At 46.8% G+C, this 24,543-nt stretch overlaps 1 long non-coding RNA gene across 1 annotated transcript; it reads right to left on the bottom strand.

The window, feature by feature from the left end:
• Positions 1-22,079: 22,079 nt before the first annotated feature.
• LOC140217200 (uncharacterized) lies at positions 22,080-24,453 on the bottom strand. The gene is made up of 2 exons (XR_011893730.1): positions 22,977-24,453; positions 22,080-22,205 (listed from the first exon to the last, which is right to left on the bottom strand). It is a non-coding gene; the product is annotated as an uncharacterized lncRNA (long non-coding RNA).
• Positions 24,454-24,543: the final 90 nt, after the last annotated feature.

The following is a 24,543-nucleotide window of genomic DNA, read 5'->3' on the forward strand; positions in this document are numbered from 1 at the left end:
CATATTTTCTCATTGATTCCTCATATTGTTTGCGGCATCTACCGTTAGAGGCCGATAGAGGCGGGGTTTTCGATACCAACAGGTTGAAGCAGCGCCAAATTCTATAGGGAAGTTCTGCCATGGACTCGAAAAACGCAATATGAAAAGCACAATTCGATTAATCTATACTGGAAAATTCCAAATCTGATAAACGGGAGTAACAAGATAACGTTTGCTATAGGTGCCATTATACGAGGTGACCCGTTTTAAGCTTTACGGAATTTTTAAAAATCGTCTGTTGCAAATAGAACTCTAGTCCTTCAGCTTGATTATTGAGAAGGGCGCACATTATTTGCACAAGAAATCGCAACGCATGTTCACCCAATTGAAAAAGAATTCAATAATTAACTTCTTAATGAATTACTCTTCAACACATATTGCAAAGTACGAATTGTAGCCGATGAGTTTGCAAGGCCTATCCACTTGGAACCAATTGCAAACATGGCATTAGTTTGGAGCATGCACCAATAAAGTCGCCGTAAGAATGCACTGTATTTTGGACATTGAAGCCCAAAAGCAATCGGAATGCCCACGTGTTTCTTCCCACACGTTGGGATGGGAAAAAGTGTGGGCGGACAGCCAGGGACTCGACGAAGGCCGGTCCTCCGGCCGTAACGTCAGTATAAGCATATGCCGTAACGTTTGTCTTTTTCCTCTTTTCACGGCTATACCTTAGTATCAGACGTCAAAGACTTCGTCGTATATATATGTGTGTATATATATATATATATATATATATATATATATATATATATATATATATATATATATATATAAGTGCATGTTTCCTTCTTTACAACATCGACGACGGAAACACACACACACACGTGTGTGTGTTGCCGTCAATATTGTACAGAAGAAAACATCAAAGAGTCAACACCTAAGCACTCAGAGAAACTAATAAACAATTCAGTAAGTGCATGAGCTAGTGCGCATGAAAAAGAGTTCATGGATGAAGTGTTCAGCCTCTTAGAGCCGGGTATTTGCCCACGATACTAAGATTATATGCGCTGTCAGCACTTAGCGACTTACGTCGCTCAGCCAGAGGAAGTAGTTATAGCGCTGCTGCAGCAACCACAGAGGGACGTACTGAGTTGGGTCTGGACTGTACATGAGCGCCAGTTTTGTGCCCAGTTCCTGCAAAGAGAAGTAGGCACACCTCATAAGCCCACGAGCCCACTGAAGCGCATTCGATGCACCCCTCACGATAACGCTCCTATTTATCGATGGATTATTCACCTTGAAAAGCAGAATCTAGCGGAAGGCGAAAACTATGACAAGCTTTACAAATTACATATTCCCTTAGACAGTGCTACAATAAGAGTGAAAAGCTGAGTTTCATCTGCAACCGCCATATAGCAATTCAAGAACTTTACCAAAGGAGCTACTAGGTTTAGAACACCGCGCTGAAGATGCAGCTTATTTGTCCAGGAGACTACCATTGCTCACAAGCATTGAGAAATGGCATGACATTGGACAAATTGGTTCTTCTTAGAAAGCTCGGGAACAGCACAAGAAACCAGGACGCCAGTATGGCGTCTTTCTTGCGCGCGTTGTATTTTTTTGCACTGTTCCCAAATTTCCTCAAGAGCGTTGTCTTTCAAACCTAGCTGCTAGGCAAGAATACTGCTTTCTTGCCATTTTCCTTTCATGCCAAGGGACCCGGGTATGTTCCACTGGATATGTAGCCCAATTCAATAAAGAAAAAAATATTCTTGAAAGTTTACCTGGCGCTGAGATTAATCGAACCTGCGTCAGATATATTCATATACTATTGTCTGAGCACCTGCTATGCGCGGAAGTCGCGGTGGCACCGTTACATGGCGAATCCTATTCAGAACGAAGAATTCATGAAGAAGATAAAGGCAACCCGACACGATTCTGGCACCGTGAAAGGGCGCTAGCAGCAGCAGCTAAAAATTTGCAAATGTTTATCATGGAGGAAGATGGCAACACTTTGAAGGAAACGGCCCGCTGCTGTACATGTCTGATGTTATTAGTGAGAATTTCGGCAAGAAATAAAGCGCATTCAAGACTAAACCATATCCGGTAAGAGAGAAGCGTGAAAGTTCAAAATTTAACCTATGTACCTTTTACTGGAAAAAAGCACAAGGAAATGTCCCTAACAAGACAGTAGCAGGACCGGATGAAATCCCAATACATCTAATCAAACAGTTGCGGCCTAAGAACAAGGCAAAGCTCACTATTGCCATGGAGCCAAGTATTAAAACAAATGAAATGCGTGGGAAGGTCCTTATTCTCTAAAAGCATGAACATATTTATCAATAAAGGCAAAGGTGATAAGGGTAAGACGAGCGCGTACAGGCCAGTTACAGTAACATCGGTTAAATATAGAATGGCAATGCAAGCCATAAAGTTAGACCTGTGGAAAAGAGTGGAAGGAAATGATATACTGGTGGAATTACGGAATGGTTTCAGACCAGGCAGACGCTCAGACAACAATATACTTGCACACGCAGCGCACAGAGATTTCAATAGCTTAGAAGAAGCCTTTAAAATAGCAGTTATAGGTATTAAGGGAGCTTTCGACAACGTATACAGAGAATAGCTATGGTATATTCTCAAACACGAAGGCCTACACGACATTTTCGTGCCGTTGTTGAGGAAGATGCGTAGGGACAACAGAGTACGAATCGTATGGGAATGCCGGAACTGCAATGAAGTCGCAACAATTCACCGAGGGATGAAGCAAGAATGCACTCTGTTTGCATTGTTCTTTACGCTTTGTGGTAAGGGTATATTGTCTTCAGAAGAAAGGCGAGAGAAGTCCACTGGGAGCAGGCTGCACTGTACTGAAGCGGCCACAACCACCAACGTCGTTCCCGTCGTCTTCTACAAACAACCAGTGCGAAAATAGGCGCCCCATCTGATGATGACGAATATGGAATGCACTTGTAAAACACGCATGGCGATGGGCACCCGAGGTGGTTTGATGAATATTTTTACGTATTGGTGACGGTGAAGAAAGGAGCAAAACTGGGAATGACGAAACTAGCGTTTTATTGGGCTAACTTGGGCCCTCCAAATACGCTTCACTCAACGGACGGCGATAGCGGCGAACACTGAGCGATGTTCAAAAATCTGCTCAGCGGGTCAAGTGCGTCGGCTTTTATACAGCAGTCGCCGAAGATTCCAGAGTAGCCGCTTATTGGGCCCGCGTGTCTTCCAAAAAGTCCTACACCACTCGCGTCGCGCATGCATGAAAACAGATTACACAAGGTCGGGTGACGACAGTCGATAGAACCGTTGATACCATTTGAGAAACTTCTGATAAATGCAGGCGCGTCCTGCGCTGCATTTATGCTAACGCTGCATTAAAAAGCTAACAAGCTTTTTAAAGTTTTAGGGTATGTAGATGATTTTTTTATTATTTTAACTACGGACGGGAGTCACAACTCCGCAAAAGTTGTGACTACTGTTTTATCTGTTGTTAGACAACACGGAAAAGGCTTGGATTTTACGCATTACGTGCCGCATGGAAATGTTTTACGGTTCCCACATCGTAGCATTGAGTTGCAAAGAACGTGCAAAGAAAGGGCTTCTGCCATATGACTGAGCGCATTCAAAATTAGTGAAGAGAGGAATTGCGTCACTCTGCACTCAGGATGTCGTGTGTTCAAAACATGGCATTGAGTTTTGACAACCAATTGGTTAGGCTGGCGTCAACTGGGTTCCCTGATTCACTCGTAACAGGTGTAACCGAAAGTCTCTTACAAGAAATGAAGAGAACGGCGATGAGAGCTCGAGCATAGGCCCCTCAAGAAGAGGTGAGGCCGGTGGTCGTGCCGTATGTGCACAAGGTGGCCCACAATCTGAAGAAGGTAGCGAGCAGACATGGCGTCCCACTGGTGTTTTCAGTCCCAAGGAAGCTCGGAAGCCTTTGCTCTCAAATCGCAAAAAGAAAAGAAAAAAGAACACAAAAAGGCTGTGGGACCAAACATGGCGACGTTTCATGAAGTGTGCCGAAGGGGTCACACTTCATGCCTATCACATAGGCAGGAAAGGCAGCTTCTGCGTAGCGAAACTTCGTTATCATTATATAAGGCCGAGATGAAGTTTCTTGAGCGTCGTATATCATGAATGTTTGATTAGATACGTGATTGTAAGTTTTCTCTGTGCGTATGCGTTGACTGACGGTAGACATGTGCCTGCGTTCTTGAATAAAGCAGTTGCGAATGACGCCCTCTCCCGTTCTCTTCTCTCATGTGTGTCCGTTTATTTGGCGTCTTTATATTTTGTAATGAAGACACCTACACTGTCCGCATCGCAGATCGCAATGAAGACAGGGCTTGCCTTGCCACGCTATATGCAGCAGCTGCCGGAGTAGAGCGCCCCGTTGTAAACATTCGCTTACTGTCTAAATTACCTATCATAGTGTAAGCGCGCAAATGCAAACATGAACACTTCACACTCGATGACGGCGGACACCGGCTGTCAAAACACCGGCGTGAGGAATCGCGCAGCGAGCGAATTGACTTTCGTGCTGCTTATCGCTTCAACGCAAACTGAGCGGTGAGAACACAGTGCACGTAAAGCTATTAGTCGCCGGGTCACCTAGACTGTGCTCCCGAAACATATCGCTTTCAACATAAAGCCCGCGCGACCGCGCGTGGCCGAAGTAGAACGTGCGCCCTTCCTCCCTCCTCCGGTGCCACGGTGACGGATCACACGGCGGAATATACGGTGCACTTCATCACGTTGCGCTCGCGAGATTTAGCCGCCATCCCTTACAAAAATGACTTTAGACTGTCTATAAAAGTCTACAGACTTTTTATAGACGACCTTGCCTTTCTATACATTTGAACTTTGGTTGATACAAAGTCTATTGACTGTCTATAGACGAAAGTCGATAAAGCTTCTATTTCTTTTTGTCTATTCGCAGTCTATAGACAGTCTGCAGAAAAAAGTCGATATGGTGTTTGTTTCTTTTTTGTCTACTTCCCAACAACAGACACCTATAAACGAAAGTCGATACAGTCTCTATATATTTTTGTGCATTTTTTGTCTGTAGACTTTCTATAGACGAAAGTCGACAAGATTTCTATTTCTTTTTGTCTATTTGCAGTCTATTGACGGTCTGTTGAAGAAAGTCGATAAGGTGCTTGTTTCTTTTTTGTCTACTTACCCTCTATAGACTACCTATAGACAAAAGTAGATACAGCCGCTGTTTATTTTTCTCTATTATTTGTCGATAGACTTTCTATAGGAGAAAGTCGATAAGATTTCTATTTATTTTTGTTTAATCACAGTCTATAGACGGTCTATAGTAAAAAAGTCGATAAGGTGTATATTTGTTCTTGTCTCTTCCCATTCTCCGTAGCTTTTCACAAACACGCACATGCACACATTCACGTAAACACACACACGCATATATATATTCCTGCGCGACCGGCCGCTCGAGTCACATTGCGTGTAATCCCGGGCTTCTTCAAGCTCGAACAAACACTTCTATGGAGCACGTGTTGAGCAACAAAAAGCTGTATCGGGAGTTTCCAGTGTTGCTCTGCAATTTTATCATGGAGAATTTTCATCTAAATAATATATTTGAGAAATTAATTAGTAATAATTATCTAATCAGGGGAATGCAAACAAATAATCTGAGTATCTCCAAGCGATGGCAAACAACGCTACCTTGGTTCTCTCCAGCTGCTTTGCATTTGCATATTTTAAAGTCTGGCTCAAATTAAGTGAAACACCACGTATACTTCTTTGCAATTCGAATTATTTTCCACGGTTTCCTATATCACCGCCGGTGAAGGCCATAGGGTGGGACGTCACCAAAGGTCGTGTTAACTTGTGCGAATAGTCCGTATACCGATTCTGGTAAGGCATGAGATGAAGTATAAAAGGCCGATACTGTACAATTCTTATTGCTTCAGGTTGACATGCCGTATAAAGATTGACAATAGACAAAAATCGTTAATCTGAACCCAACCCGGGTACGCTGTAACCAAGCTTAGGTACCGGTGGATAATACGGAGCTGCGTTCGATATAAGCCACTGAAGTTGTATACTGCTGAGATTGCTGTAGAGCCTATTTGTAGACTTTAGTATACACATAGTGTATACCTCCGCAATTGTTGACCACATTATATTGTCACAGACAAAGCCACAAAGGACTTCGGTCGACGCTGTAGATCTCTTTATTTATCGCTGTCCTGGCACCCTCGTCGTTCTCTTCGCCTGGAAGCCACCCAACATGCCTAGCATGTGGCACCGAATAGCACCTTGTGGCTGTCAACTGTGTCGAGGTCGTGGCATTACCCCCCTCCCTAGGAGCATCGTCTCGATGCGGAACATTGATGCACTGGAGATTGCCACGGGGATACTGTTAAGAGAGACGTAGATGGTGAGAGAGGTGTGGAGCTTCGCGTTCCGCGGGTGTGGTATAACGTCTATCTAGAGACGTGAACGACATCGGACAGGGGTGGGCGTCGGGGACGGTGAGTGATGCCTTTTCCTTCAGGATTCACTTCGTATGTGACGTCGCCGGATCGTTGAACGATCCTGTAAGATCCAAAGTAGCGGCGCGAAAGTTTCTCCGACCGACCACGCTGGCGGATCGGTGTCCACACCCATACTTTGTCACCGGGTTGATAAGTGACGTCGCGGTGACGAAGATTGTATTGGTCGGCGTCGTTGTGTTGTTGGTAGCGGATACGCATTCGTGCGAGCTGGCGCGCCTCCTCGGCGCATCGAGCGAATTCGGCAGCATCAGTGACAACATTAGAGCAGTAGGTGGGTAAAAGCATTCCGTCCAACGTTGTGACAGCTTCCCGGCCGTGCACCAAGCGAAAAGGGGTGAAGCCGGTAGTTTCTTGAACGGCAGTATTGTATGCAAACGTGACATATGGGAGAACGTCGTCCCAGTTCTTGTGGTCGACGTCAACATACATGGAAATCATATCAGCGATCGTTTTGTTTAGCCTTTCTCTGAGCCCATTCGTCTGGGGATGCTAAGCAGTGGCTTTGCGGTGAACTGTACCACTGAGAAGCATGATATCTTCTGTGAGCTGCGCTGTAAATGTTGTGCCCCGGTCGGTCGGAACCACTCTTGGAGCACCGTGGCGGAGTACGATACCATGTGCAAAGAAGGTCGCAATATCATTAGCAGTGCCTCGTGGGAGAGCACGGGTTTCAATGTATCGTGTAAGGTAGTCTGTGGCAACAGCAATGCAACGGTTACCAGCCCTCGACGTGGGGAATGGTCCAAGCAAATCTATGCCAACCTGCTGAAAAGGGATCCGCGGAGGATCTACGGGATGGAGAAGTCCAGCGGGGCGCACGGGTCCTGTCTTGCGTCTCTGGCAGTTGCGGCATGTCTTCACGTATTGCTTTACGTCACGGCGAAGGTTAGGCCAAAAGTACTTTTGGCGTATGCGTGAAAACGTCCGTGCGAATTCCAAGTGGCCCGAAGATGGCTCACCGTGAGAGGCCCTCAGGATGCCGTCACGTAGTGAAGACGGCACTACAAGCAGGCAGGCGGTTGCGGTAGAGTGAAAACCTAATTTGTAGGGAACGCCATTGCGGAGAAAAAACGAACATATCTTGCGGGTGAATCTACGAGGCGGCTCCGGTAGACGGTTCTCAAGGTAGTCGACGAGAGGCCTGCGCTTGTCTGTGGTATTTGTTTCCTTGTGTCCTTGTCTTTTTTGCGCTGTTTCACCTCAGTTCTAAGAGGCCGGAGTTCTGAATCATCGCGCTGTTGCTTGCTGATGTCTGATACTATGATAATGGACAGAAATGCGTCCTCTTCATCAAAGTCGTTTGACAACGGTCGAAGTGGAGCACGTGACAGGCAGTCGGCGTCGGTGTGTTTACGCCCAGACTTGAATACTATCCTCGTATTGTATTCTTGCAAGCGAAGACTCCAGCGTGCAAGACAGCCAGATGGATCCTTCAGATTGGCGAGCCAGCACAATGAATGGTGATCTTTCACAACTCGAAATGATCAGCCGTACAAATATGGTCTGAACTTAGCAATTGCCCACACAACAGCCAAGTATTCCTTTTCCGAAGTGGAATAGTTCCTTTCAGCTGGAGAGAAAATGCGGCTTGCGTACGCAATGACGCGTTCGGCTACATCTTGCCACTGTACGAGGACGGCACCAAGGTCAACGTTGCTGGCATCCATGTGCAACTCGGTGTCACTGTCTTCGTCAAAGTGTCCTACAACAGGAGGTGTGTGCAGACGTTTCTGGAGTTCACAGAAGGCTTCTTATTGGTCCTGCTCCCAGACAAACGGAACATTATCCTTAGTCAACCGTTCCAAAGGTTCGGCTATCCGTGAAAAGTTAGCCACGAAGCGTCGATAATATGCGCAAAGCCCTAGAAAACGGCGGAGTTCGTGTTTGTTCGAAGGTGTTGGAAACGAAGCAACAGCAATGGTTTTGTCGGAGTCTGGTCGAATGCCTTCGTAGCTGATGACATGGCTTAAAAATTTGAGTTCGTCATACCCGAAATGGCATTTTTCAGGCTTTAAAGACAGGCCAGCAGTACGAATTGCGTCAAGAACTGCTTGTAAGCGCTGGAGGTGCTGCTCAGAAGTTTCTGAAAACACAACAATATCATCTAAATAGACAAGGCATGACTGCCACTTGAGACCTGATAGAACTGTGTCCATCATGCGCTGAAAAGTAGCAGGCGCAGAGCTCAATCTGAAAGGAAGGACCTTGAATTCGTAGAGTCCGTCAGGCGTAATAAATGCGGTTTTTTCACGGTCACGCTGATCAACCTCTATTTGCCAGTAGCCGCTGCGAAGGTCCATCGATGAGAAGTAACGAGCATGTCGAAGGCGGTCCAAAGAGTCGTTGATGCATGGAAGGGGATAAACGTCCTTCTTCGTTACGTTGTTAAGCTTGCGATAGTCAACGCAAAAACGCAGTGTGCCGTCTTTCTTTTTCACCAGAACCGCAGGTGACGCCCATGGACTGGTGGAGGGCTGTATGATATCGTCGGTAAGCATTTGTTGGACTTGATTTCGAATGGCGTCTTGCTCTTTACGAGAAACACTGCAGGCACGTTGGCGCACGGGTCTTTCATTGGGATTTGTAATAATTCTGTGTTTCGCAATAGGCGTTTGGTTGACCTTCGATGTTGAAGCGAAACAGTCCGCAAAAGACTGTAAAAGGCTCCGAATGCTAGCCTGTTGTTCAGCTGATAATGTAGAATTCACATCAATATTACTGTTGGCTGGTACGTCACAGTTAGAATCTCCATCATCGTGTCCTACAGTTAAACAAGCGAGAAAGTCACTGACTGGCTCCCAATAGGCGATGGCAGTTCGTGTGGCGAAGTGCTGGTATTCACGACTGAAATTGGTCACTAAAATCTGAGCAGTCCGTGACGACAGCTGCAAGATGCCGCGGGCTACGCAAACCTGTCGAGCCAACAAGACTGACAGATTGCCTTCAGCGATTCCGAGACGGGGAGGATCATCGTCTGTTGCTACGGTGATCAACGCAGTACTCCTGGGTGGTAAAGTAGCACAGTCACCCGAAACGCGTAACATCGTGGACTGTGGGTGGTAGTCGCCCGAATGAATTGCGTGTTCGTTGGAAAATGTGACAAGCAACTCGCGAAGGTTTATGATTGCGCCGTACTCCCGAAGAAAGTCCATGCCGAGTATGACCTGCCTAGATCACTCTGCCACTATAATAAACGAACCGACAAATGTGACCTCACGAATTTGTATCCTCGCAGTGCATTTGCCGATCGGCGTGAGAACATGACCGCCGGCTGTACGGAGCTTAAGTCTTGGCCACGGTGTCGTCACCTTGCGAAGTGCAGTAACGAGTTGTCCGCTCATGACAGAATAATCGGCACCAGTATCGACAAGAGCGGTTACCGGGTGGTTATCTACAGAAACAAGTATGTCGGCTGAAACAGGTTCACGGTTTTCGAAGGAAGGGGTCGAAGGTACGCAGTCGTCGTTGTCGTCATCGTTATCGTCGTCGTCGTCGACGCCGTCGTCGGGGTGTCGCAGCGGAGGATCTTTCGAAGTGCGTTGGAGAGCGGCCCCACCCCCGGAGGTCGCTGTTCTTAGTTTCCCCAAGTTGGGCTCGTGGCCGGGTTGCCCACGGAAGCGGAGAACCTAGTGTAGCGGCTAGGTGACGCCGATCGTCGAGGAGGTGGTGATCGTGACTGGCGCCTCTGCGGAGACGGAGATGGGGTCGTTGGCAGGGACTGTTCAACCGGTGGGAACTGCGCGCACGGCGACGAAGGTTCACTGGCCAGATAGATACTGCTGGATTTGTCTCGGGCGCTCTCCCTCACGTGGGCGACGAGCGCCGGGGTGATAGCCCTGGAGTCCTATTCTTCGGTAGTAGCAGGCACGGTACAAGTGGCCCGCTTCGCCACAGTGGAAGCAGAGTGGCTGATAGTCCGGTGTGCGCCACACGTCTGACTGTGGCGTATTGTCTCGGGGGCTCGTGGACCCGTACATATTTGTACGTGAAGCTTGGCCCTGGAAGTGGCACAGCGGTTCTTCAGAAGAAGGCAGGTTACGGTGGTTCCGGGGTTGCGATGGTATCCTCATTGCTTGTGCATAAGTCAGTACGGGGGCGGCTTCAGGTCTGGTTTGCACGAATGGATGTGCCGCCTGGCGGACTTCTTCGCGGACTATATCTGTGAGGGACGTTACGGTCGTTTGAAATTGTACTCCTTGTAGTCGATCGAGTTCCTCACGCACGACACTACGCACAAGCTCTCGAAGCGCATTGGTGTCATAGGGCAACGAGAGAGAAGACGCAGATCCCAGGCTGATTTGGCGATCGTAGACTGAGGAACGTTACTGAAGGGCTCGCTCCATTGTCGTAGCCTCACTGACGAACTCAGGTACTGTAGCTGGAGGCCTTCGCATCAGTCCAGCAAACAGCTGCTCTTTCACTGCATGCTTCAGCAGGCGTACTTTCTTCGCTTCTGTCATGCCAGGGTCAGCACGCTTGAAAAGCCGCGACATGTCCTCTACGAACATGGCTACGCTTTCGTTCGGCCTTTGAACCCTGTTCTGAAGGGCTTTGTCTGCTCGCTCTTTTCTTGCGGGGCTGCTGTACGTATCGCGTATCTGCTGTTGAAATTCTTGCCAGGTGGTGATGGATGACTCGTCGCTAGCGAACCATGTTCGGGCAGAGTCCTCTAGGGCGAAGTACACGTTCCTTAACTTTTTTTGCTCATCCCAATAATTGACGTCAGCCACACGATCGAAGTCGTCGAGCCAGTCTTCCACGTCCTCAAAAGGCTCACCATGGAACGGCCGCGGCCAGCGTGGGGTGTGGAGAACCGGCGACGCAGGACGCTGTCCTGCACCGTATGTCTCCTGTGTCTGGCTTGCAGTTGTGGTGGACATTCTCGGCAGATCTTGCAGGCCGTGTTCCGGAGGCAGTCTTTGAAGCCGTCGGCTTTTGCGTAGGTTGTCCACTTCCAGTTCCTGGGGGTCAGAGTACATAGACGCGTACCCCAAGCCTCCACCAGCTTGTCACAGACAAAGCCACAAAGGACTTCGGTCGACGCTGTAGATCTCTTTATTTATCGCTGTCCTGGCACCCTCGTCGTTCTCTTCTTCTGGGAGCCACCCAACATGCCTAGCATGTCGCACCGAATTGCACCGTGTGGCTGTCAACTGTGTCGAGGTCGTGGCAACATGAACTACGTAGTCGCTCTCGGCAATCCAAAGACACAGTTGTCATAGCATGATTTTTGCGGCAGTAGAATAAAGAAAGCAAAACGCCGATCCAATTGTGATAATAAATGTTATGAACGCCAAATTTATCTATAAGTGTATTCCGAACAGGCATCAAGCTAAAAGCAGAGAGACTCGTAATGTTTGTAGCTGACAACGCGGATTTTGTGAGTGTGCGATGAATCGATGTCGCGCATGTAGTGTGCGCGTTGTGATACTTTTCAAATACTTTTCACATTGTCTTCATATCTGGACTGCATCACTAACATCGCGCGGTTTTTCGTTGACTGCTATCCTGCACTATAAGCTCATCAAAGTTTCTCATTCACCTAAAATATGTGCTCAATTCTCTGAGCCCACCCAGTATTTCGCAGGCGGTATGCCTGCTCGGCCACGCATATGTGTACCTCATTGCTGTACTGATTGCTTTGACTTATCACCGGAACGAAAAATGAGCACTAACATACGTGCTGCCATCACATCTGGCGGTACGCTGGAAGATATGCTACAAATGCGCTGTATTACTCGTCGTCGCTGGCGATAATGCAAGCGCCTGAAGGACTCTGTAACGGGTTTTACAAACAGCACATTCATACATGTGTGCGTTCCAGTCTCATTCGATAGCCCAAAGCTTTTGTAATATAACCTGCCAGCGCATTTCCTTCGTCCATGAAAAAAAGATGAAAAATGGAAAAGAAAGGCAACCCGTTCCGGCGCTCATGGCGCGCAGCGCGAGAAAGAGACAAGAAAAAGAGAAATAGAGTGTTTTAGCAGAGCGTATTTGCCCTTCCGCTCCGCTCAGCGAGGAGTCGCGAGCGTTACTGCGCATGCGCTACACGCTAAGGTGGGAGCGCGCAAGCGGACCGGCCCTTCCGTTCCGCTTGCGCGGCGTCTTTGCGGAGCGCGGAGCGTCTTCGCGAGCGCGCCTTACGCAAAGCATTCTGGTCTCGTGCTTCGTCCGGGAAGAAGCGGATTCCAATATGGCAGTCGCCGGTGCATTGTGTGGTTCGACAGTGTCTGCAGAACTCACAGGCCGCAAACCTCGAAAGAGGTTCCGCATTGAAGAAGATTTATGTCTTCTGCGCGAAGTGGTAGCGGCGAACCCATTCGAAAACCCCCGCTTGTGGAAGCAAGTTCGGGAAAACGTTTCTTCGGCAGTGGGGCGCGAGCTCACACTCCGTGCAGTGCGCGACAGAGTGGACCTTCTCGTGGGATATTTTCGACAACAGGACAGCGTTAACCTGCGAAAGTAAGTGTGTATGTCCATATCCTGATTTGGGCTCGCATTCGTGATCACATTACCCATCCTGCGCTTTCCTTCTCAGATCTGGAACAGAGGAGCAGTACAATGAGCTGCACCAATTGCTGCAGGAAGTTTCAGACATGGCTCGGGAGTTCGGGCACACGCCGAAAACAGTGCCCAGGAAAGGCAGCGCTACGGCGGCATGCAAAGCGGTGCTGACGGCGCCGTTTTCGGCTGCTGCCGAAATGCGCGCCGCGCAGCATGCGAGAGACACTGCATTGGAGCTGATGAACGCTGAGGGAAGCCGGGTAGACGACGGACTGACGAATGGCAAGTGTTGTAATCATGCTTACTCATAATCGAGTACAGTTCCCTTCGAGTCGCGAAGGCAGAATGCATATTGCACGTCAGCAGTAGCCTATCTTGTAGCGAATAGCATGAGGATGATGTTTCTAAAGCTGGTATGAAAATATAATTGCCGAATATCTCGAATGGTTGTTGTGTGCACTGAGAGGGATGACCTGTTTGCCTGTCAGCCTCAAAGAGCACGACAAGCTGCACGTAGAGGGAAAATTATAATGTTATGTGCCACTTAAAGACAGTCGTTTGTCTGTGCGCGCGTGCATGCGTGCGCGCCTGTGTGTGTGTGTGTGTAGTCTTTTGTCTGTGCGCGTGTGCGTGCGTGCGTGCGCGCGCGCCTGTGTGTGTGTGTGTAGTCGTTTGTGCGCGTGTGCGTGCGCGCGTGCGCGCCTGTGTGTGTGTGAACGATGCGGTCGTGCCAGTGCCAGCATGCCGTCTGTCAGCAGCATAATTTTCTTTGCATTCGGTTGTGGTGCTTGGAAAAGTTAATCATAACAGTGGCATTACGATTATTTTTCCACTGCTGTTTTTTGCAGCCTGCGGTGAGTCAGCAGCATCTCAGCTGCTAACGTCGATGTGCAGAGCTGAGCTGGAGGCCCCGCTGTCACCAGAGAGCCCGCTCTCCACCCACACTGGGCGGGTGTCTGCAGAAATGCAGCATTCCGACACAGATGATGCTGCTGCGATGGAAGACTCACAACGAGAGCTACCGCGAAAGCGGAAGAGGCAGCGCGTTAGGAACGCTCCGAAAGGTGAGTGACAGTACTGCATAGAATGAATGTCTTGTGTGGTGCTTTTGCATAGAACGTTATGCAGAGCTTTACGACATTATTATACATAGGTTGCCTTTATGTATGGCATTAAAGTAGACAGACTTCCCAGTCTCCTTGGAGTCCTCCACTAGCATCTCCTATGGTCTATATGCAACATCCGCCAGTTAATCGCCACATATAAATTCCACTTGCACTCCAACGGGATGACTTTCGGAAGGGTTTGCTTTCTCAAATCCGTCACATATGCAAGCGGAGTGATATCAGTGCACTCATTAATGAGCGACCTGCCTATGAACACGTAACTGCTCCCAACTGGAATATTTTTGGGCCACGGGTGCACTGTACAAATACTGTTAGTGAAAGGTTAGAAACCGGGAGAAATATAGGCCAGTAGCAAAATAACATTCATTGTACTTTTTGTTTGGTTTGTTCTAGTTAAGTGGTACATATATTTTATTCATGTTTCATTATTATTAATTTTGAAGCAATGCTCTCTATGTTCACGCTACCTTTTCTGTATTGCTTGTACATCTGTCTTAAATTATGAATATAATTTAGCCATAAGAACAAGTGTTGAAACGTGAATAATGCAGACAAGTCAACCTGTCAGTTAGGAAATCTATTTTAATGCATATCTTTGTCGTCAGCTCTGGTCTTTCTTTGCACTTCAGTGCTTATGCCTGTACTGTCTGGCACGATACCTTTAGCTTGGCTGTTTCAAGCTACAAATGATAGTAAACATGCATATTTAACGAGATATGGTAACAGCACCAAAAATGAATGCAAAGGAACAGCAGGCACCATGAAGGGTTGACTTTCGGCTGAAATTTGACCAGCAGACAGATCTGCTATTTTAATGCAGAGTTTTTTTTTTCCACTTAAAACATGTGTACCTTAACAACTAAGGAACAAGCTTGATATTAGTTTCTCTTTGACAGGATACCTTACATGAGATGAGAAATGTAGAACAAAGTACTCTGCTGAACCTTGCACTCGTTGCACCCACTGGGTATGTAGTATGCTGTGAGTTACAGCTGCGTGCAACCACAAACTCCTACACACTACTGAACATGTAATAGTCTTTAGTTGTATTCATGTTAACAATGCTAACTTTGCCATACAAATAAGCCTTCACAAGTTGCAGCATAGAGCTTGGCATATATAACCTTACCGTAGCATGTAAAATCGCACAAGTCGGCCTACAAGCAATTTACACAAGAGAATAGGCATAATTATCACATGGCATCACTCAGATGTACATGTATTTTTTACGTTGTTACATGTGTACTTCCTTTGCAAACAGGGATGCATACCTGGAAAATATCTACAGAGATTCCGTTGGACCATTAGGGTGACAGAATGGGTCCCAAGAGAAGGGAAGCGCAGTAGAGGACGGCAGAAGACTAGGTGGTGCGACGAAATTAGGAAATGTGCGGGTGCTAGTTGGAATCGGTATGCGCAGGACAGGGGCAAATGGAGTTCTCAGGGAGAGAGGCCTTCGTCCTGCAGTGGACATAAAATAGGCTGGTGGTGATGATGATGATGAGTTTACAAAAACAATGTAGAGGCTTTGACGACAGTGTCGAGACCAAAAGGCGCAGCTTTTAGGTCAATCACGGCTCCTGCAGCAGCCAGGTAGGATAAACATTCTTCTCACCTTGGCCCTTGTAAAGCTCTTCATCTTCTGCAATGTTGTTTCATGGCTCAGGAGGCATCACTGAGAATGTACACCACTCCAGGGCAACGCTGTTGGCTTGACAGTTTTGACATGCCGTGCATAATGATTACTTCTGCGTGCACAGGTACATGCCAGCTCTTGCTCTGTTGCTGTGTAATATTCTCAAGCATAAGAAGTGTGAAGTGTGCCCTAGACGAGACATTTATTCTAAGAGTATATTTGTAACGTGACTGCTACTGGCTAGATACTGTAATAACCTTTTCACTCCAGGTGACAGCAGAAATGTTTCCCTTTGTTGTCCTCACAGGAATTCAAGGGCTTCAAGCCATGGGCCTGGAGCTCCTAGCCCGACGTGAAGATTACGAATTCATGTTGAAGAAGGAGCAGCTGGCTCTACAGAAACAACAACTAGAACTGGAGGAGAAAAAGTTGGCATTAGAAGAAAGAAAAGTTGCCCTGGAGGAAGAAAACCATAGGTTGCAAATTCAAACTTTAAAACACCAACACAATCAGCTGTTAGAGCGCATGGAGCGCATTGAGAATATTTTGAAAGACAAATTTACTGGGCTGAATGGTATTTAAATCATTTCTTGTAATCACACATGCACAAGTCAATTTAATGGAGTTCTAGAACAAACACGTGAAGTTAATATCGTAAACATACCTAAACAGTTTGACGTAGCTTGCTCTTAGTCACGTTTGCTTGTTCAGTGAGGATGGTATTGGGTGAATCTCATGGGTGAAGGCAGTTTTCAACTTGCCTTAGAACGACAGAAAGCTGAGCTAGTTGGTAATGATTCATTATGCAAACAAGAGGTGAGGTGCGTAGACAGGGCACAAGGGTAGAGAAGTGGACAACACGAACGCCTACTATCAACTGAAGGGAGCACTGAGGCGAAAAAAGAAAGGACACAAAACTCATCTGCTCAAGCTCTGGAATGGTATCGCCACGTGTCAGTCGGGTACGTAGACCGACACATGTACCCGACTGACACGTGGTGATACCATTCCTGAGCTTGCGCAGATGAGTTATGTGTCTTCTTTCTTTTTTCGCCTCAGTGCTGCCTTCAGTTGATAGTCGGCGATCGTGTTGCCTCCACTTCTCTACTTTTGTGTCGTGTCTGCACGCCTCACCTCTTGTTTGCATAATTCAACTTGCCGTATGTTTTTTGTAAGCGCCACTTTTTTGTTCACATTCCCGTTCGCTCATTCCTCAATGAAGACAAACTCAATTCGCTCAGCTATCTTGTGCTGTTTATTATGACTGCACCAAGTACTCAATAAAAAAACTTGAACGTTTGTCCTGTGTTCCATAACAATGCAATAAAAGAAGCAATATTTTAAGAGCAACTTTCATTGTTATGAATTCAACTGAAGTTCCATGCAGCCACCGTGGAGGCTCAGTGGCTGTGGTGCTCAGCTGCTGACCCGAAAAACGCTGGTATGATCCCGGACGTGGCGATCACATTTCAATGGAGGCAAGAGGCTAGAGGCCAGTGTTCTGTTCGATGTCAGTGCACGTTAATTACGGCATCCCTCATAGCCTGAGTCGCTTAGGGACGTTAAACTACAAAAACCAAACCAATCAAGTTCCATGCTACTGAATTTATGTGCTAAGTGGTATTTACTGGTACCGTGGACAAAGGTATGTTTCCAAGCTCGGTGGATCAAGTCCAAAGTACTGTGACACTTGAGAGCCATACATACATGTGTGGCAGTTTGCGAGAATCGCACTAACCCTGTACATGCGAGGCAAGTTTTGCCGATGGAGCTTTTGATTTTTTCTGAAATCGAGAAACGCAAACAGTCCTGCGATCTTCCCGAAGCCCCACTCGACAGCTTGCCTTACTTTGCTCATTTCCCTATTGAAGGCTTCTTGACGTGCAGTTATCCTCACTCCACCATAAGGCTTTAGCAACAGTGGCCTCAATGGGTAAGCAGGGTCCCCGTAGAGGCAGTAGTCGTGCCCTTGCACTAGCTTCTCCAGCTTCTCGTACGTTTTGCTCTTCCGCAGGATACCTAAGAGACAGGTAAGCAAAAAAGGTGGTTAAGTTACTGTATTTTTTCTTCCTCCTCTCTAGCACAAAAGCCAGTTGTATTGATGCTATGCCAATCAACGCTGAACGCGAAACCCACCAGCATCATGTCGGCTACCGAAGAACGGCCCGCTGAGTTGGCAAACGATACCGTTTGGGCACATGATCGATTGATATTTGACGGAGTGAACACGTTTGTGCCCAGAGAAGAAAACTTTTTGACTGGTCGATGGCCCACAGATAGCCCTGGCGGTTCCATCTATGAACCCCCAGCAGTTGTGGAGGGGGGCTCCTTTGGAATGTATGGCCTGCAAAGCAAACATCTGTAATAGCGGTCGAAGAAATTCGAATGAATTGCTTACCTGAGCGAACATGTCAATTGTAGGCAAATCAACCCAGGTGTGGTTGTTCACGTCTTTTAGGAGGTGAACGAACTTGTCTTCGATGTGCGAGAGTACATAGCTAGTCACTGAGGAGATCACAGAGTAGTGCCGGCCGAAAAGCTGCTCCAACTCGCAGAGCCTGTTAGGGTACGACAGGCGGCGCAGTGTGATGCAGAGGGCTTCATCTCCGGGGACGAGCACTCTCTGCGGTGTTGAGATGACATCAGGCACAAGAAGAGCACTTCGTAGTCTTCTGATATCAGCCTTTTCAAAACGAAAATATGACCAGAAAAGCCCACTGTCTAGTGCGTCGATGTTCAGGTATCCGCCCACGGAAAGCGGATCTCGCCGCGTCACAGAAAACAGTTCCATCACTACAAGGTCTTCGATGTCATGCCACGTCAGCTGACTCAATAAGAGTGGATCTTGCAGCACACTTTTCTTGTTTGCCATGACGCCGGATTAATACCACTGTTGCAAAAAACTCGCGAACGCAGCCAGGCGCACGACTATAGCATGGCTATGGCACGACCACTTTCTGGCCCGGCGCTGGCTCGCAACTGTGCTTAGTAACAAAAAAAAAGCGAACCTTCCTTAATAACAACGTAAGGCTTTCCTTTTATGTGTTATAAAATGTTTACGAGAAAAAATATTTATTTCTTGTGCGGCTGAACAATAAAATAGTGTGTTTTTTATAACTGTAGTTTCATCTTGTATAACCAGGGGGCCCTACGTGCAACCCGGAATTTTCTCCGCTTAGCTAAAATGCAATCTGTCGCCCACGCTCCGGTTAGGCTGAGCGGGCCGCGTGAGCGGAGCGGAAGGGCAAATACGCTCTGCTAAAACACTCTAATAAGGAAAAGGCGCTCAGACTCCTCGGAGCGCGCACGCCCTGGCGCGCGGAGCTCCTGCGCATGCGCGGCGGTGCGCTATCTCTCCACGTCAACTTGAATTCTCAACGAGTGTGCCAGGGAAGTAAATGCCTGTAGCGGTGTGCGGTGTCTGTCTGAACGTTGGTGTCTGTGTATGCGTGTCTTCTTTGTGGCATCACCCGTCAACTACACTGAACGGTAAGTCAATAGCTCATGGTTAGGTGAGCGCATTTCGTAGCGCGAACCGGCTGCATGTAGCGCAAGCGACTCGGGCATAGTAGCGGTTTGTCGTTTTCATGATTTGGTAACGCGCTCTTGTTCACACTTCTCCTATACGGAATGTTTTACGGCAAGCGATCCCTCACGCTTGTTGATTTTAGCGTCATAGTTTGATGTGCGTAAAAAAGGAAGTACACCATGTTTTAACTTGATACTGAGCGGCCACTAAGCGGATTGTGTGTGTTGGGCAGCCAGTGTGGTAGATCTCATTTCGTGGCGCTCAATCCGGCCGCAATGAATGCTGCGCCGCATGCGTAGTGAAACTCTCGTGACACGCTTTGCGTATATGTCTCGAAATTGTGTTAGCATGATGAATTTTCATACAGATCGTATGGTTGAATAACTGCTAGCGTACTGGGATGAAAGGCCGTGTGTGGGGGCATGCATCAGCGGTCTGTGCGCTGCCGTTTTCGTATAGTTTAAAAGTAGCAGTATTTTTAAGGTTCCTGGTAACCAATCTAAATAATTTTGGGAAGTTACCTCAAGTAAAACACGAGACTTGAAGAAATATCTTGAAGAAATATCTTGATTCTCCAATTGAAATAAATGTACCCACAAATGCTTTTGGAGCATGAATCCTGCAATAAACTCAGTCACTCGCAACTTAGCCAAAAAATTAGAGAACAATAAATTAGTCGCATGGAGCAGTCATGGAGGCATTGCGTTATCAGGATGTAGACGAGCCGTATATGTAAAAATACTGAAAGATATCTATAGCGGCTCCACAGCCACCGTAGTCCTCCATAAAGAACGCAACAAAATCCATATAAAGAAAGGCGTCAGGCAGGGAGATACGATCTCTCCGATGCTATTCACAGCGTGTTTACAGGAGGTATTCAGAGACCTGGAGTAGGAAGAATTGGGGATAAGAGTTAATGGAGAATACCTTAGTAACTTGCGATTCGCTAATGATATTGTCTTGCTTAGTAACTCAGGGGACCAACTGCAATGCATGCTCACTGACCTGGAGAGGCAAAGCCGAAGGGTGGGTCTAAAAATTAATCTGCAGAAAACTAAAGTAATGTTTAACAGTCTCGGAAGGGAACAGCAGTTTACAATAGGTAGTGAGGCACTCGAAGGGGTAAGGGAATACATCTACTTAGGACAGGTAGTGACTGCGGATCCGGATCATGAGAGTGAAATAATCAGAAGAATAAGAATGGGCTGGGGTGCGTTTGGCAGGCATTCTCAGATCATGAATAGCAGGTTGCCATTATCCCTCAAGAGAAAAGTTTATAACAGCTGTGTCTTACCAGTACTCACGTACGGGGCAGAAACCTGGAGGCTTACGAAAAGGGTTCTACTTAAATTGAGGACGACGCAACGAGCTGGAAAGAATGATTGGTATAACGTTAAGGGATAAGAAATGAGCAGATTGGGTGAGGGAACAAACGCGAGTTAATGATATCTTAGTCGAAATCAAGACAAAGAAATGGGCATGGGCAGGACACGTAATGAGGAGGGAAGATAACCAATGGTCATTAAGAGTTACGGAATGGATTCCAAGGTAAGGAAAGCGTAGCAGAGGGCGGCAGAAAGTTAGGTGGGCGGATGAGAATAAGAAGTTTGCAGGGACAACATGGCCACAATTAGTACATGACCGGGGTAGTTGGAGAAGTATGGGAGAGGCCTTCGCCCTGCAGTGGGCATAACCAGGCTGATGATGATGATGATGATGGTGATATTAGTCACTCCGGTTAGCACCTTTACACGTTTCAAACTCAAGGCGTTGCGTTTGACGGCTGTTGGAAGATTTTTTTTTGTCTCTTTTATAAATAGTTTAGCAGCAGAAGGTATCTTTGGAGCTATGAAAAGCATTAAGCGCCTTTCGATGCTTCGGCGTTATGCAGTTTACGTGCTGTTAAAGGCCGATCCACACGACGGACCAAGTCTGCGGGCCGATCGGTCACGTGATGCGAAGTCACGGCCCGCCGCGGTCCGGTCCGGCGCAGAGCACATCCACACGGCGGACCACCAAAGCAGACGGCAGAGCAGACCAACCAGCTACACTAATACTTTTTGCTCTATCCTTCTAATCATTCCGGCTCGAGTCCCACAAAGCCGGGAACTGCTCAACGAGGGATGGAAAATAAAAAAACCTCGTCACTCCAAGAGGACACGGTGTTTAAAATATATATCTGCTGCACGCACGCGTAGGCGGAACGGCGGACATGAAATGACTGGCCTTTGCTTAGCCGAAAACGAGATTGGATTTGGCTGAAGACCCTCTGTGGCCGGACAACATTCGTTGGCTGCGCCCAAACCCTATTGAAAACATATGTATGAGAATTGTACGAGAACTTCTCTACGCTATTATTGCTTCGTAGACTCAACGATGTCGTATGTCACATGTGTACGAGAGGACATCGTCACTGAACGAGATCGTTCTCGTATGGGTACATTAAACGAGATTATTCTCGCATAGCTATGCTTGACGAGATAGTTCTCGCACGTCTATGCTCAACGATATCGTTCTCGTTTGTGTATGCTACATGAAAATATTCTCGTTCAGCTATGCAAAATGACACCATTCTTGTTTAGCTGCATTCTACAAGTGTTCTCAATTGTGTTGAATGAGTTTTGTTCATGCAATATTTTTGGTGAAGTTCCACACAGTAACATCTACTGCCAACATTACAGCGAGTTAATTTCTATCATGTGAGTCGGCCGATGTGCCAGCTGGGAGACAAAGAGGACACTTTTTAGGGCCCACAATTAACACAAACCATCTTTATTTTGCATCCCGAAGCATGGTGGCCAGGTGCTTGTTCAGGTCCTTCAGCCTCCTTGCCTCTGTATCCACGGTGCTTGGCGTTTTTGAAACAAAGTGCTCGTATGCCTCTGCAAAAAAATGTAAACAAAGCAGCCGGCACTGTTAGATTCTAACAAGCCATTGGAACTGACATGCACAATAGGTGGCTCCACTGCATAACTGAATGGGCTGGTTCTTGCATGATATTGAGTAAAGCGTGAAAATCTCACAGAGAAACAGCAAAAAGAAAACATGGAGGCTTACGAGTTTTTTACCCATGTAAATTGGTATTTCAACATTAACCACAGCAGTTGAAAGCAAGTGCTCGTCCTCGCATTGTCTTGTTCCTGTCTCTGTTAAATGTTCGTGTTTTACAAACAATATAAATGGCTGCAGAATTGCAATACAAGACCACAGAAATAGTCTAATACGTTTCCACAAGTGTTTTACATTAAATGAACAAGTATAACAAGCTCATGCAAGTGAATACACAGATAGCACAGCTCTTTGCTACCGCACTGCGGAATATGCAGATGGAAAACACTGCATAGATGCCAGTGCAGAATTGTTTATAGGAAAGATTAATGCACCTTTAATACCACTATAGAAACTAAATGATAGTTTTTGTTAGCGAGCTAGAGCACAGCACTAAATATACGCATACAGCTATGCATGCCCCTGATGTGTAGATGTAAACTGTGTCGGCCCATATGAGAGATCACCTCAATACAACCCGATCTTACCGACAGCCCATTATATTCGTGCAGAAAAAGCACCGTGTGATAGGCATTACTCCTTTAACTTCGAAACACTTTGCAATCCTTATGAAAACATGAGCTAGCAGGACAGGGTCTACTTACTTAGATATGCACCAAGATTTTGTGGTGTCAACGCTGGCTTGGCCTCACCACCTTCCTTTAGCTTTCGCATACATACTTTTGCTCGTAACACTCCTGTGGATTAATTCCTGTGCCTGCCACAAGCATCGGGCAATCTCCCTGGCAAACGTGCTGTCCGTTTTGGCTTGGTTTACCCACATCCACTTACTAGCACAAATAAATAACCCATTTCGATTGTGAACCTACGAAAGATGAAAATTGCAAGAGATTAGTTACTCAAATACAAAAATAGCATATGTGCTCTCAGAAAAAGTATCTTTTCCCGAAATAATGGATAAAAAAGGTAACAGTTATTAAGGGAAACTAGGTTGCCAGACACAGTGATGGCACTCAAGGATAAAACTAAGATATATGCAAAAGGCTCAAAGTTTACATCCTGGCTGTAGGAAAGCCCTAGTCAATGAAGCTTCACTGATAATGGGCCAGGGACAATTCTAGCTCAGAGGACTCACCACATTTAATCCCACAGTCAGCGACAAGCACCTTTTGTACGGGATATACTAGATTTTCTTTACATTTGAGAAGAAGTTTAGGGAAGCAGATGGGAACAGTAGAAAACCACAGTAAAACTTCTTGCATCCTTAAGGAGCTGCTTTGTCCGAGCTAGAAATCTTACCCTTGAGGCTGAAAAAAGTTCTTGCAGTAAACCAGTGAGCTCAAATTACACATGCGGTGAAAGAAGCGGTGTATACAGTAAAAGCTCATTCATTGAAATTTCCCAGGACTGGAACAAAATTCTGAATTAACGGAATGTTGAATTATTAAGGGTATGAAAATAAGAAACAAACGTTCACACAAACACACTTTTATACTGAATTAATCCAGAAATCCTGTTTCTATTTCACACATAAGCAGTATGGGAGCTGCAAATGTCAATTCACGACTGATTATACTGCTCGTAGTGGCAAGGGCGTTGAGGAAGTACTCCTTTGCAGTGCAGTCATAGCACAAGACTTGGTCACATCTTTATCAGAAACATGCTATTCACTACCACGGGTCCATCCCGATAATTTTTTCACCATTGAGCTGGCTGTAACAGATTGTTCTACAAACTCAATGTAACTGGCTGATTGAATGCCAGCGTGCAGGCCACAGTACAATTATTGTCCTCGATAGCCATCATGTTTGTGAGACTGCGTGCATTGCACCAAGTCACAATGAAAGTGCTACTTGCCACAGTTGACCGCTGCAAACGAAACCGTGGTCATGATCATCACGACTACAGAGTGTGACTATGCAGTTCTGAAAGGCGCCAGCCGCGGGGCGCGGCTGGCGACGTAGGCGCGGAGTAGGTCAATCGCGCGCGCCGGTAACCGAACGAACACGCCGAACAACCACCTCCGATCGCACCCCAGCATTCATAGTAGCCATGCCACGTGTCGCATTCGCAGTTGTGCGAGCAACATGCATTGCCGATTTATCTGTTCTTGCCCTTTCGCTTCTCACTTTATAGTGCTGTGCAAGCAGTAAAACTGGATGGTTGTTAGACTTATGTCCTGTCACTTCCTGTTGTTAGACACTGGCGGTC

Source organism: Dermacentor andersoni, chromosome 4 (assembly GCF_023375885.2).
Source record: "Dermacentor andersoni chromosome 4, qqDerAnde1_hic_scaffold, whole genome shotgun sequence".
Classification (NCBI taxonomy): Eukaryota; Metazoa; Arthropoda; class Arachnida; order Ixodida; family Ixodidae; genus Dermacentor; species Dermacentor andersoni.